The sequence below is a fragment of the Papaver somniferum genome, chromosome 3, assembly GCF_003573695.1.
Source record: "Papaver somniferum cultivar HN1 chromosome 3, ASM357369v1, whole genome shotgun sequence".
NCBI classification, from domain to species: Eukaryota; Viridiplantae; Streptophyta; class Magnoliopsida; order Ranunculales; family Papaveraceae; genus Papaver; species Papaver somniferum.
Genome location: NC_039360.1, coordinates 35,368,274 through 35,384,647, shown reverse-complemented (window position 1 = coordinate 35,384,647; position 16,374 = coordinate 35,368,274).

The following is a 16,374-nucleotide window of genomic DNA, read 5'->3' as shown; positions in this document are numbered from 1 at the left end:
ACTCCTTGATGAATGCATTTAGCTTCGGCTTTATGATTGCATCTAAATAAGATGATATATGCTTTCTTTTGGTCATGAAATGTCACTTTCGGAAATTTCATTAGGATCCCGTTCTTGTACCTTTACCAATTTTATTGACAAAAAGGGGGAGAATTAATATGTAGTTCACACTACAAATACATATGGTTTTCGGATCATTATGTAAGGGGGAGTAGTTTCCATACGAGATGGAGTATTGACTAAGGGGGAGTGACATATCACCATAGTATTGTTGTTAAAGTTGTGATACAATTGAACTTTGACGTTGTGTAATGATACTATGACACTGTATAACAATAATTGAGAACTCTTGTTTTCTCGTTGTTATAGTTACGGATTTTCAACAACGGTGATGCTAAACTTACAACCTTTGGGATCATTGGAGTACTTGGAAATGACGTAGATTTAAAGTAATGTTAAAGATTAGGCATGTGGAATAGGAGATACAAAAGTTTATTTATATATTTTTTGTATTCCATATGTATTGATAGTTTTGTCACTAAAATTGACAAAGGGGGGGGGGGGGGGATTATTAGAGAATTGCTCGGTCGAACTCGCATGCGTTGCTATCTCAAGCATGTTTGTCAATGTTAGTGATCAAAACTATAAGTCTTGATTTCCAGTCTATTATATCTAAGGTCTCATCTAGGATAGAAAATGTAGTTGAGCTCAAGAACTCCATGGCAATCATCATACAAGACGAAAGACTAAACAAGGAACTGGTGGATCTTCATCTACTAAAAGATATGTGGAGACTTGAACTTATCTATCACTCAAAAATCTATTTATCTCCTATCTTGAGACAAAAGTCATTTTTTCTATGTAGACTTAGATTATACACATTTGGTATTTCGAGCCGAGTTTACCTCGCCTATCTATTTCTCGAAATATGTGTTGCTAAAGCTTTCGCCTTAGCTAAGTTCATCTTTACCTAGTGACGAAAGTCATGTTATGTTTCAATCACTTTGAAAATTGCTCTGACGAGAAATGGTTTGTGAATAAAAACTATATAACATTCTCTGAGAATGTTTCAATTGAAATGAGAGTTTAGACTATATAACCATTTGGAGGATATAAGCATTGTTGTGGAAACACATATATGTATAAGTCCTTATTGCTTGAAGCGAAGTTTGCGAACTTTGTTGATCAAGTGAACCGGAGTAGTGCGTGAGCTAAGTCCGCGAACCCAGTCTGTAAACTGGCGAAGTTCTCAAACCCGAGAATTTCTGCTGGAGTTTGTGAACTCCATCCGGGAAATTAAGTCAGCGAACCCAGTCCGCGAACTTGAGTAGGTTATGTCTAAAAACGATGTTTTGTGAACTTATCTTTATAAACTAAGGAATGCAAGTGCAAACCATGGCTATAGAGTTCATGAACCGAATCATGTGAATCAAATCGTTTTTTCTTCAATTGTGTCTTGTGTAATATATAAGATTTCCTTGCAATTGAAAAACTCTCTAACTAGTTCATTTGAGTCATTTGAACTAGTTATGGTGAAGAAGAATATGGTAGATATGAAAGTGATCATATGGCTAACCATTTGGTTAACTATTATTGAACCAACTAATGTACAAGTTTGGGTACGGTTACACAAGCCCAGGAACGTGCATTTCATCTGTGTGTAACAAGCTATGTTTTCGATCTAACGGTTGATAAATATTAACTTGAATCTAATCAGGTTTTCATCTAACGGTGAATATTGAATGCTTTGTTACTAAGCTAACATTGATTGCAAACCCTGATTTGAAAGACTATATAAGGGAGAACTCTATCAACTGGGAAACCTAATCCCCACACATTCTGTGTGATACTAGTTGTGCTAAGCTAGAGTCGATTCTCCTTTAACCTTTGGTTTCTTCTTCTAAACCAGGTTAACGACTTAAAGACTTCATTGGGATTGTGAAGCCAGACCGATACTACTTTTCTTGTAATTGTGTGATATGATCTTGTTGTTTCTATCGTACGAGTACAATTGTAATAATTGGCTTGAGAGGTCTATCTCCGATAGGCAAGATAAAAAGTAATCACAAACATCTTCGTCTCATCGTTTGTGATTCCACAATATCTTTTTTCGCTGCGTCGATTAAGACTATTGTGAGGTGATTGATAATACTAGGCTGTTCTTTGTGAATATAATTCCGGATTATCAATTGGTTCATGTTCACCTTGATTTATCAAAAGACGGAGCAAATCTCATAGGTATATTCGTGGGAGACGTATTTATCTATTATCATAGACTTTTCTGTGTGATACCGATTTTTTTATTAAAGTCTTCTACTTTGGGTCGTAGCAACTCTTAGTTGTGGGTGAGATCAGCTAAGGGAATCAAGTACGTAGCATCTTGCTGGGATCAGAGACGTAGGAGCATAAGTGTACCTTGGATCAGTGTGACATTGGTTGGGGTTCAACTACAGTCCATACCGAAGTTAGTTTGGAGTAGGCTAGTGCCTGTAGCGGCTTAATACAGTGTATGTTCAATCTAGACTAAGTCCCGGGGGTTTTCTGCATTTGCGGTTTCCTAGTTAACGAAATTCCGGTGTCTGTGTTATTTCTTTTCCGCATTATATTTTGTTATATAATTGAAATAATACAGGTTGTGTGTTGTTCAATCAATTAGAATATTCGACCTTTTAGTTGTTGATTCAAATTGATTTGACACTTGAATATTGGTCTTTGGTACCATCCAAGTTTATCTCTCTTGTATTTAAATTGAGACTCGCAGTTTTCTTGAGTAAGATTTAAATCGAGAGATAGAGATTTAAACTCTTTGATATACTTTTCTATTCATTGAGTCTAACTGTCTAGTTGATTCTCTAGAAAGTATATTGGAGTTTGTCCATACAGATTGCTAGGCGAAATATTGGGTGTGGTTGTTAGACACCCGCTTTTTCAATTGTTAAGCACAGTACTTGGACGATCTCAAAAATCACTATCCAAGATCAATCTAGTCGTATCCAAATAAATCGGAATTCTACCAAGTGATTAAACTTGTTATCTATCTTTCAAGATACGAGTTCTACAAGAAACTAGTCTCGTAATCGATTACAATTAAGCAGACTTATCTACTTAGATTGAGAACTTGCAAAACCGTGTAAATAAAATTATAAAGATAAACAATATAATGTGGAAAAAGAAAAACACAAGACAATAGAAATTTGGTTAACGAGGAAACCATAATAGCAAGAAAACCCCGGGACCTTTCCAGATTGAACACCACACTATATTAAGCCTCTACATACACTATCCTACTATCATACTTTAGACTGGAATGTAGTTGAGACCGAATCTATGCTCCAAGCGATTCAGTTACATCCACGCTCCTTACGTCTGTTGAATCTCATAAGGTTCTACGAACTTGATTCCCTTAGCTGACGTCCTTTACATCCTAAGAATTAATTCAGCCGAAGTGAAGACTTTTCGTACCAATCTTCCTCTAACAGATAAGCCTAGCTATTTGATTTCCGTTTAGATCAAAAATCAAAGTCTGAAAATCTGTTTGCAATAGCAAGCTACCAAACCTCACAAATCCGGAACTTACGACTCTCGAAGAGCAACCTAGATTCTTAACCACCTCTCAAGAACAATCGTCTAAAGATCAACGAGGATCAGTCTTTAGATATCTATCTTGAGGAATCACAAAGTCTGAGACGAAGAGAAATTTGTGATTATTATCTATCTTTCTTTAAATATATTACGAAAACCTTAAAGGTAGAAACGATAGCATAATTATGCTCTAGCCCTTCATTATCATATTCATGTAGTCTACAATCTTCGGTTGTTGCACATCTTCGGTTTTTAGCTCTCCATGCGGGGGCATCTGGATCCTTTCATCCTCTTTATCCCGTTTCTGTAGTTTCTGCAAATCTCCGGTTGGTAACCAAGAAACTCTATTTAGTCGAGGAAGCTTTCTTGCTGAGATACCACCGAATTATGAACCCAAAAAAATTCATATCACTAATAGGGATACTAATTTTCTTGGAGATATACCAATCCCTATGCAATGGGTGTTTTGTTTAATATGAAACTGATGCACCTCCGAGTAAATTATTACCCACTAATGGTTAAGATAGAATCAAAAATATATTAATATGAAGCAAGAGCATCATTGATGTGATTTTAATTGTTGTATAAAAGTGGTAATAAAGTTCGTTTAAGATCTGTGAAGATTTAGTTTCAGAATTTAATCTGTAACAATAAAATAACAAGTAAACAAAATATGAGAACAAGATTAAGAGATTACTGGGTTGCACCAAATTTCATATATATTCATGTGATTCAAATATTAATTCTAGAAAATTTTGCCTAATTCCGTAAGAATTTTAACTCTAATTCATTTCCAAAGGTAATTTTTTAAAAGATTAAATGTGAATTGTAAGCAGGGTGTATCAAAAGTTCTTAAAATTAAGCATACATCATCAAAGATAACTATTAATTAAAAAAATCATAAATTATTTAAAATTAATGCAAAAAATCATAAAAGAATTTATCATAATTACCACATTGATAAAATTTGTCTTTCACCGTCATCCCAGCGTTGGGGTTTAGCTCCTCATGCTAGAAACACACTCAAAATATGTATTTATATCTCAAAAAGTGTCTACAAAGAATAAATAAACTAACTCCAAGAATTGCAACGCTTATAAATGTTGCAGACCGAGTGTTACCGATAAACAATACAATTAGAACTGTCACATGAGTGACAGTCTTATATCCGAGGCCACGGTCAAACAACAACAGTTTTGAGATGTTCACTGTTCCTCTTCTTCTTTCTGCTCGTGGAAAATTCTCTCTGCTACTCTGGATTTCTCTCTGCTAGTAAGCCAAACTCTCTCCTAACACTCCATAAAACTTCTATGACTCCCCGAACTCTTATTAATACACAACAAAAGAGTATCTCTTCCCAAAAATCTTTCAATTAAACTCGAAATATTCTGCAAGTTATGGGAATAATTATCCTTTATCTTCTCCTACGTGTCCTCTGGTTGTCAAAGCTCTTTCCTAAGATAGAATCGAATCCAATCAAAGAAGATATTCTCTCCAATTGTCCACGTTACTTTCAAATGTAAACCCGAGATATTATGTCGACTCTATTTCATCGAGAATCAATGAGGTCTTATTTTTATTTTCTTCCGAAGATAAATCGATTACCAATTCTTTTTCATCATAACAAGCCAATACCAATCAAACTGGACGAAAAAATCCGACAAAATATCGCTCAAATCCCTCCCAGAAATTCACGCAGGTGAGAAGCAAAATTTTTCACCAAAAATAAGATTTGGACGTGAAGAAGGAGAGGATACCCTTATCCAGTATGTGAGTGCCTTTATCAAGTTGGGGCGCCCTTATCCAATGTGCATTTAGTAATTTCTCTGGGTGCCTTTAACACTTTTCAGCCTATTTTTCCACCCAAGTTTATTTTCTCGAAAACACCTAAAACATCATATATAATAAGTACGAAATGAGAAATAACAAAATAGAGAAATGAGATCAAATCATACAAAAAAAAATGTGTCTATTAATCATCATACCCGCAGAAACTATCGATATTGATTATGTAGCTTAGGAAAAACAATCCAATCATCTAATGATATTTATGATCGACTTTGTACATATGGCACGCATATCTTTTATAACTTGTTTTTAAGTCAATGTTATCATATTTGATAGAGTTTCCTTTGCTTTCAGTTCTGACTACTGAGTAGTCTATAGTATTTTGAAATTTAAAGATTCTTCGGTATATATTATCCTTTCCTTGCTAGTTTTGTTCTTTTAGTAATGCTTTGATTTTCAACATGTTCTAGGAATAACTATTTGAACAACTTGCCTTCACTTAACCCAGAACTCTATCGCCATCTTATTTTTCTGATGGTGTTTTCCTTTCAAGATCTTTATCAAGCAACTATGTATCAAAAATATATTTTGATAGGTACATGGCTATGTTTTGTTGTTCATTTAAATTTTTTATCGTAGAAGTTCATGTAAATTGTCTTGGTGGATAATGGTTATTATGTTACTTATAAGAAAAAAACTCTTTTTTCTGGTGCATGGTTATTGGAAACTTGTTAATTTTACTTATTTGTTAGCAAAGGTTCACAATTTAGAAAAGTCTTAACAATATTCAAGTGTAGCCTGTGTAATTGAACTTGACGTACCAACACTTGGTAGGTTCAATCGAGCGATGCTCTAACAATGGAAAAAGTGGCGGTTGAACAACCAAACCCAATATTTCGCTTAGCAATATGTATGGACGAACTCCAATATACTTTCTAGAGAATCAACTAGACAGTTAGACTCAACCAATAGAAAAGTATATCAAAGAGTTTAAATCTCTATCTCTCGATTTAAATCTTACTCAAGCAAACTGCGAGTCTCAATTTAAATACAAGAGGGATAAACTTGGATGGTACCAAAGACCAATATCTAAGTGTCAATCAATTTAAATCAACAACCAAAAGGTCGGATATTCTAATTGATTGAACAACGCACAACCTGCGATATTTCAATTATATAACAAAATATAATGCGGAAAGAAATAACACAGACACCAGAATTTTGTTAACGAGGAAACCGCAAATGCAGAAAAACTCCGGGACCTAGTCCAGATTGAACATACACTGTATTAAGCCGCTACAGACACTAGCCTACTCCAAACTAATTTTGATCTGGATTGTAGTTGAACCCCAACCAATCTCAAACTGATCCAAGGTACAGTTATGCTCCTACGTCTCTGATCCCAGCAGGATGCTACGTACTTCATTCCCTTAGCTGATCTCACCCACAACTAAGAGTTGATACGACCCAAAGTCGAAGACTTTAATAAACAAATCTGTATCACACAGAAAAGTCTATGATAATAGATAAATCCGTCTCCCACGAATATACCTATGAGTTTTGTTCCATCTTTTGATAAATCAAGGTGAATAAGAACCAATTGATAATCCAGACTTATATTCCCGAAGAAAAACCTAGTATTATCAATCACCTCACAATAGTCTTAATCGACGCAGCGAAAAAAGATATTGTGGAATCACAAACGATAATACGAAGATGTTTGTGATTACTTTTTATCTTGCCTATCGGAGATAGAAATCTCAAGCCAATTATTACAATTTTACTCGTACGATAGAAACAACAAGATCAGATCACACAACTACAAGAAAAGTAGTATCGGTCTGGCTTCACAATCCCAATGAAGTCTTTAAGTCGTTAACCCGGTTTGAGAAAATAAAACCATAGGTTAAATGAGAATCGACTCTAGCTTATCACAACTAGTATCACAAAGAATGTGTGGGGATTAGGTTTCCCAGTTGCTAGAGTTATCCCTTATATAGTCTTTCAAATCATGGTTTGCAATCAATGTTAGCTTAGATTCAAGCTAATATTTATCAACCGTTAGATCGAAAACTTAGCTTGTTATACACAAATGAAATGCACGTTCCCGGGCTTGTGTAATTGTACCCAAACTTGTACATTATTTGGTTCAACAATAGTTAACCAAATGGTTACCATATAATCACTTTCATATCTATCAAATGCTTCTTCACCATAACTAGTTCAAATGACTCAAATGAACTAGTTAGAGAGTTGATCAATTGCAAGAAAATCTTATGTACTACACAAGACACAATTGAAGCAAAAACGATTTGATTCACATGAATCGGTTTATGAACTCTATAGCCACGGTTTGCAATTGCATTCCTTAGTTTATAAAGATAAGTTCGCTAAAAATCGTTTTTAGACATAACCTACTCAAGTTCGCGGACTGGATTCGTGGGATTAAGTTCCCGGATGGAGGTCACAAACTCTAGCAGAAATTCTCGGGTTTGAGAACTTTGCCAGTTCGCGGACTTAGCTCACACACTACTCCGGTTCACTTTATCAACAAAGTTCTCAAACTTCGGTTCAAGCAATAAGGACTTATACATATATGTTTTTCCACAACAATGCTTATATCCTCCAAATGGTTATATAGTCTAAACTCTCATTTCAATCATTGAAGCATTATCAGAGGACGTTATATAGTTGTTATTCACAAACCATTTTTCATCATAGAAATTTTCAAAGTGATTGAAACTTAACATGACTTTTGTCACTAGGTAAAGATGAACTTGGCTAAAGCGAAAGCTTTACCAACACATATTTCGAGAAATAGATAGGATAGGTAAACTCGGCTCGAAATACCAAATGTGTATAGTCTAAGTCTATATAGAAAAACGACTTTTGTCTCAAGATAGGAGATAAATGATTTTTGAGTGATAGATAAGTTCAAGTCTCTACATACCTTTTAGTCGATGAAGATCCACCAGTTCCTTGAGTAGTCCTTCTTCTTTTATGATGATTGCCATGGAGTTCTTGAGCTAAATTACACTTTCTATCCTAGTCCGAGACCTTAGCTATAGTAGACTGGAAATCAAGACTTATGGTTTTGATCACTAACATTTAAAAACATGCTTGAGATAGCAACACATGCGAGTTCGACCGAGCAATGCTCTAACAATCTCCCCCTTTGTCAATTTTAATGACAAAACTATCAATACATATGGAATACAAAAAATATATAAATAAACTTTTGTATCTCCTATTACACATGCCTAATCTTCAACATTACTTGAAATCTTCGTCACTCCCAAGAATTCCAATGACCCCAAAGGTTGTAAGTTTAGCATCACCGTTGTTGAAAATCCGTAGCTATAACAACGAGAAAACAAGAGTTCTCAATCATTGTTATACAATGCCATAGTATCATTACACAGCGTCAAAGTTCAATTGTATCAAAACTTTAACAACAATAATATGGTGATATGTCACTCCTCCTTAGTCAATACTCCATCTCACATGGAAACCACTCCCCCTTACATAATGATCCGAAAACCATATGTATTTGTAGTGTGAGCTACATATTAATTCTCCCCTTTTTTGTCAATCAAATTGGGAAAGGTACAAGAACGAGATCCTAATGAAATTTCCGAAAGAGACATTTCATGACCAAAATAAAGCATATATCATCTTATTTAGATGCAATCATAAAGCCGAAGCTAAATGCATTCATCAAGGAGTCTATTAAGATACAAGATAACCCCTAAAATGTTCCACAACCGCACTCCCCACAAAGATTTGGCAATTAAGCACAAGTTCAAAAGAACTCTCCCCCATTATATGTCATTCCCGAAAGAATAACAAGAGCGACCTTAATTTCAAAAAGAAAAGAAGGATTTCTTTGGACATAAAAAATTACATACTAGTATGAATTTGAATCCAAAATACTCAATTAAATTAATCATAAGAGAACCCATGATTTACTTAATTGGAAATGCTCAACACAAGTAAACTTACGGAGACTTAAAAATACTCAATTAGATAAATTATAAGAGAACCCATAGTTAATCTAATCGAAATACACAATCAAATTAATCACAAAAGTAATCAATTTAATTGGTCATGCTCGACACAAAGTATCTCATGGAACAACAACTATGCCAAAACAATGACTCAGTCGATAGAGCTCAACATAAGACACCTTATGGAACAACACAGTATGTACACAAACTGTGGATCGGAGATCGACCTAATACCATGGAATAGTCAAGGACTCATTCTATTTTCCATCAACATTTGCACAATGACATCCAATAGACATAATCCTTGAACACAAAAGATTTTAACCTATCTTTCATCAAAAATTGACATATTAGGCTTAACTTTTGTATTTTTCAAAAGTCAATTCATTTTTTCATCAATACATACATATCAACTCACGAACGACTTTACTTTTGACAAAGTATGGGACAATCAAGTTCACGGACGTAAACACACATATCCCATAACAATATTGCAATATATAAAACCATAAAGATTTTAATACTGCAAAAATCATCTTCCAAACAAATTTAGAGTTTAAACCAATAAATCTAGAAACATGAAGATGAAAACGTTGGACATAGCTATGTATAATCACAATAATGGCTATTCCAACCTCTAGTTATTCTTCTAAACAAAAACAAGAAGAATAGAAGATTTACTATGCAATAATACCTTTAAAGAATTATTTATCGTCCCCGAACTCCTTGTCATCATCCGTCATTGGAACATAAGGTTCATTACGATAGGAGTTTATATCAATAAACCTTCTTGGCTGATGTTGTCGAACCAGGGCCTTCTGAATCTCATGAGTCTTATACACAAAAGCCTTTATTTGTTGAATCTCCTTTCGCATCTCCTTCAACCCATCAAGAACATCATAAAACTTCCGAGAATTTGAAGGAACGACTCTTGTCTTCCTCACATTCCTTCTTTTTCTTTTCAAAGTTGGAGATAATGGAGATTTTTCTTTTTCCTTCGTGATTGATGGCTTAACAATCATATTAACATCTTTTCCATCAGAAGACATCATGCTTGGAGTATCCATAAACATATGGGTTTGTGAGAGGAAATCACAGTTTGCTCAACAAGTAGTCTTGAGATAAAAAGAGGTTTCAGAGAAGGAAAAAAGGAATGTAGGGTCTTGAAACCTTTAAACAAGTTCGTACACGACCAACTCTCAACCCTATGAAGAGTAGAATTGTCGATAATACCCTTTCTTTTGTTTGATAGATAAAAAGAAGGAAAATCTAAGAAAAGAAAAAAAAAACTTTTCCTAAAGCCTGAGAGGTACAAAATCATTGTCTCTTTTGATCAGGCACATGAGACAAGATTTCAAAACACAACACAATCAAGTTGTATTGCAGTGAACAACAATTTGTCCACCATTTTCCTCTTGAGAGGAATCTACAGACCTTTGTCTATCAAAACGACTCGACCATACTTTCTTCTCTAATGGTCTTGGTTTATCCTTGGAAACTAACTTCTTAGACGAAGATAAAATCCTACATACCTCAGCGGTCTTCTGAGCAAGTTTAATCTTTCTTGCTAAATGATTTTCTCTTCGTTGAAGTTTGTTGACGTGCCTTCGTTGGTGTTTGTACTTGTAACACCTTGATAGATTATGACCCTTTAACGAACAATAAAAACACGTCAAGTTAAGATAAAAATCAGGCTTCTGAGATGTGCAAGCAGCTAGGAACATGGTGGAACCTGAAACATTACAAACAGAGTTTCCAAAGGATGAGTCAACTTTATCTTCCAGAATAGTTGGATTATCTCCTGAAAGAATATCAAGATTGATGTATGTATTGCTACAGTAATCAAAATCAATATTTTCACCAAGAAGTGCAACACTTGATTTCTCGTCTTCATTAGAATCATAGATGTCAGACATTTCATCAAGAGTTGCAGAAACACCTTTATTCCCAGTGTTTTTTATACGATTTGGGCACTCGTTTGCAAAATGACCAAATCCCTTACACTTAAAGCATTGAGGCATATCCTCGTCATCAGTTTCATCAGTATCCCTATTTTTAGGAGGAACACGATTATGAGGTTTGACTGATGCCTTAGGCTTATCTCTGGAGAACCGTTTACTTCTCTTCAGCAGAAGATCCCTAAACTTTCTTGTGATCATCGAGACTGACTTGTCAAGATCTTCATCTGATGAATCTGTCTCAGAGTGATCATCTTCAGAGATATACACGTTTTTTTTTTACTTTTATTAAGTAATTTAGTGTCCTTTAGTGCTTTGAATGCAACATCCTTAGATTTGGATGAGTGTTCGTGATCAAAGATCTTAAGCTTCCCAACCAGCGTATTTCTGGAGAGATTATCAAGGTTTTTTCCATCCACGATGGCATGCTTCTTAGAATCGTATCTGGATGGAAGCGATCTGAGAATTTTCATCACAATGTCCTTTTCAGGAATAGTCTTACCCAATGCAAAAGATGCATTAACAATTTCAGACACTTTGTGATTAAACTCATCAAATGTTTCTTCATCTTCCATACGAAGGTTTTCCCAATCGGAATTAAGGTTTTGAAGCCTAGCTTCCTTCTCACTGGTATTTCCTTAAAATACGGTTTCTAAGATGTCCCAAGATTATTTAGACTTAGTGCAAATTGACACATGGTGCTGAAGATTTGGGGTAATGGCATATATAATGGCATTCAAACCGTCGGAGTTTTGTTTTGCAGCATTTATCTCGGAAGGGGTGTATTCACCAATATCCTAGGGAATGTTTACATCTCCAACTGCCACAACGGGAGAATTATAGCCATTAACTACATATACCCATGATTGAAAATCACGTGCTTGAAGAAAAGCTCGCATAGAAATTTTCCATCATAAGTAATTAGAGCCATCGAAGACTGGTGATACGTTTATTGAGATAGCACCTCTGTCCATAGAGTCAGATTGCTGCAAACATAGACTTGTAAGGTCTTAAACGTGTTTGCCTGCTCTGATACCAATTGGAAAAGCGGGGGTCTAACAACCACACCCAATATTTCCCTTAGCAATCTGTATGGACAAACTCCAATATTCTAGAGAATCAACTAGAAGTTAGACTCAATCAATAAAAAAGTATATCAAAGAGTTTAAATCTCTATCTCTCGATTTAAATCTTACTCAAGCAAACTGCGAGTCTCAATTTAAATACAAGAGAGATAAACTTGGATGGTACCAAAGACCAATATCCAAGTGTCAATCAATTTAAATCAACAACCAAAAGGTCGGATATTCTAATTGATTGAACAACGCACAACCTGTATTATTTCAATTATATAACAAGATATAATGCGGAAAAGAAATAACACAGACACCAGAATTTTGTTAACGAGGAAACCGCAAATGCAGAAAAACCCTGGGACCTAGTCCAGATTGAACATACATTGTATTAAGCCGCTACAGACACTAGCCTACTCCAAACTAACTTCGGTCTGGACTGTAGTTGAACCCCAACCAATCTCACACTGATCCAAGGTACAGTTATGCTCCTACGTCTCTGATCCCAGCAGGATGCTACGTACTTCATTCCCTTAGCTGATCTCACCCACAACTAAGAGTTGCTACGACCCAAAGTCGAAGACTTTAATAAACAAATATGTATCACACAGAAAAGTCTATGATAATAGATAAATCCGTCTCCCACGAATATACCTATGAGTTTTGATCCTTCTTTTGATAAATCAAGGTGAACAGGAACCAATTGACAATCCAGACTTATATTCCCGAAGAACAACCTAGTATTATCAATCTCCTCACAATAGTCTTAATCGACGCAGCGAAAAAAGATATTGTGGAATCACAAACGATGAGACGAAGATGTTTGTGATTAATTTTTATCTTGCCTATCGGAGATAGAAATCTCAAGCCAATTATTACAATTGTACTCGTACGATAGAAACATCAGGATCAGATCACACAACTACAAGAAAAGTAGTATCGGTCTGGATTCAAAATCCCAATGAAGTCTTTAAGTTGTTAACCCAGTTTGAGAAAAAAAACCCAGAGGTTAAAGGAGAATCTTCTCTAGCTTAGCACAACTAGTATCACACAGAATGTGTGGGGATAAGGTTTCCCAGTTGCTAGAGTTCTCCTTTATATAGTCTTTCAAATCAGGGTTTGCAATCAATGTTAGCTTAGTAACAAAGCATTCCATATTCAGCGTTAGATGAAAACCTGATTAGATTCAAGCTAATATTTATCAACCGTTAGATCGAAAACATAACTTGTTATACACAAATGAAATGCACGTTCCTGGGATTGTGTAACCGTACCCAAACTTGTACATTAGTTGGTTCAACAATAGTTAACCAAATGGTTAGCCATATGATCACTTTCATATCTACCATATTCTTCTTCAGCATAACTAGTTCAAATGACTCAAATGAAATAGTTAGAGAGTTGTTCAATTGCAAGGAAATCTTATGTACTACACGAGACACAATTGAAGCAAAAACGATTTGATTCACATGAATCGGTTTATGAACTCTATAGCCACGGTTTGCAATTGCATTCCTTAGTTTGTAAAGATAAGTTCACTAAACATCATTTTTAGACATAACTTACTCAAGTTCGCGGACTTAAGTTCCCTGATGGAGTTCACAAACTCCAGCAGAAATTCTCGGGTTTGAGAACTTCGCCAATTCGCGGACTAGGTTCGCGGACTGAGTTCGCGGACTGAGTTCGCGCACCACTCCGGTTCACTTGATCAACAAAGTTCGCAAATTTCATTTCAAACAATAAGGACTTATACATATATGTGTTTCCACAACAATACTTATATCCTCCAAATGGTTATATAGTCTAAACCCTCATTTCAATCTTTGAGACATTCTCAGAGGACGTTATATAGTTGTTATTCACAAACCATTTTTCGTCAGAGCAATTTTCAAAGTGATTGAAACATAACATGACTTTCGTCACTAGATAAAGATGAACTTGGCTAAAGCGAAAGCTTTTACCAGCACATATTTCGAGAAATAGATAGGCGGGGTAAACTAGGCTCGAAATACCAAATGTGTATAATCTAAGTCTATATAGCAAAATGACTTTTGTCTCAAGATAGGAGATAAGTAGACTTTTGATTGATAGATAAGTTCAAGTCTCCATGTAACAGACCGGTGAATTTTCCCTTCAAATGGGTTGGATTTTAACCCATCCAACAGGTCCAATCCCCCGTCCCGTCACTTGAAAGTCTAAAACGATATATAAATTCATTTGAAAAAAAAAATGAAAGTAATAAAACAACAACAAAATGATTTCATTTTCTTAAAATAAAAAGGTACAGGACTACTTAGAAAGAAAAATAATCATAAAAGAAATGTTTAACATGAAAACAGAAGTTGTGGAAAGCAAGGAGATTTGATACTCAACTCCAATTAGTTACATGTAATCAACTACGGAACTAAACATCCGAAATATTTACAAAACTATCGATCAACTATGCTACTTTTAAACATCCATACTTGGAAAAATAACTTAACATCAACAACAAAGCATGAAAAGACAGCATAATCTAGCACCCAGAGAAGACTACCCAGCCCATGATATACATATACAAGGACGACAATATATACCACATTGTGTCCATAGCTCCACGCCGTAAGCTTTTTCCCGCTTACTGCATCGAGCTAGCTCCAAAATCTGTGGAAAAACAAAACAAAACAAAACAAAACAAAACAAAACCGGGTGAGCCCACAGCCCAGTAGGAGATATAACAATAATCGAGCGCCAAAAGATATACAAATAAAATGCCAAAATCTTAAAGCATCCATAGAGCATAAAATTAGAATGTGAAATTCATAAGCAAGTGTAAAGCATTTGTTCACAAACATTTGTAAGCTTCCATTCATTTAAATTCAGATAAAATTACCCTATTTTTTCGTGGCCAGTGCCACCGTCAGGGTAGTTCTGGTTACCAGCCATCGTTGCCGCAACGATCTTCCGGGTTGCCACCGAGGTGGTGGGGTTCCACTTAGGCCCGACGTTTCTAAAGTAGAGTTCTCTAGTTTCCAAATACGGTTGTCATAAAAGAAACATCCACGAAGCACAACGTTACAAATTCTTAATTACATTATTGCGAAAATGCATTGGCAGCAATCACATGATTAGTAAATCAGAACATAAGAATTGCATGAGAGTGAGAATCACTTATTATGAAACCATTTTCACAAGCAATTTCAAAACATAATTCACTGGTTGATAAACATGCAGTTTCAAAACATAATTCGGATAAACACGTGAACCCATAAAAAAAAATGTAGATGTAAAATTAACATTTAGGTGTAGACTTGATGAAGATCCAAAAGACAACAAGATAAAACAATTGGTTTATGGGTTTTCTTTATAATACTTCGAATTACGGACGTCGAAAAATGAAACTAAAACAGTAGTAAAACCCATAATAGATTTTCGTTCTGTTAGAGCATTGCTCAGTCGAACTCGCATGTGTTGCTATCTCAAGCATGTTTGTCAATGTTAGTGATAAAAACTATAAGTCTTGATTTCGCTTTAGCCAAGTTCATCTTTACCTAGTGAAGAAAGTCATGTTATGTTTCAATCACCTTGAAAGTTGCTCTGACGAGAAATGGTTTGTGAATAACAACTATATAACATCCTCTGAGAAGGTTTCAATGATTAAAATGAGAGCTTAGACTATATAACCGTTTGGAGGATATGATCATTGTTGTGGAAACACATATATGTATAAGTCCTTATTGCTTGAACCGAAGTTTGCGAACTTTGTTGATCAAGTGAACCGGAGTAGTGCATGATCTAAGTCCGTGAACCCAGTCCGCGAAATGGCGAAGTTCTCAAACCCGAGAAATTCTGCTGGAGTTTGTGAACTCCATCTGGGAACTTAAGTCCGCGAACCCAGTCCACAAACTTGAGTAAGTTATGTCTAAAAACGATGTTTAGTGAACTTATCTATATAAACTAAGGAATGCAATTGTAAACTGTGGTTAT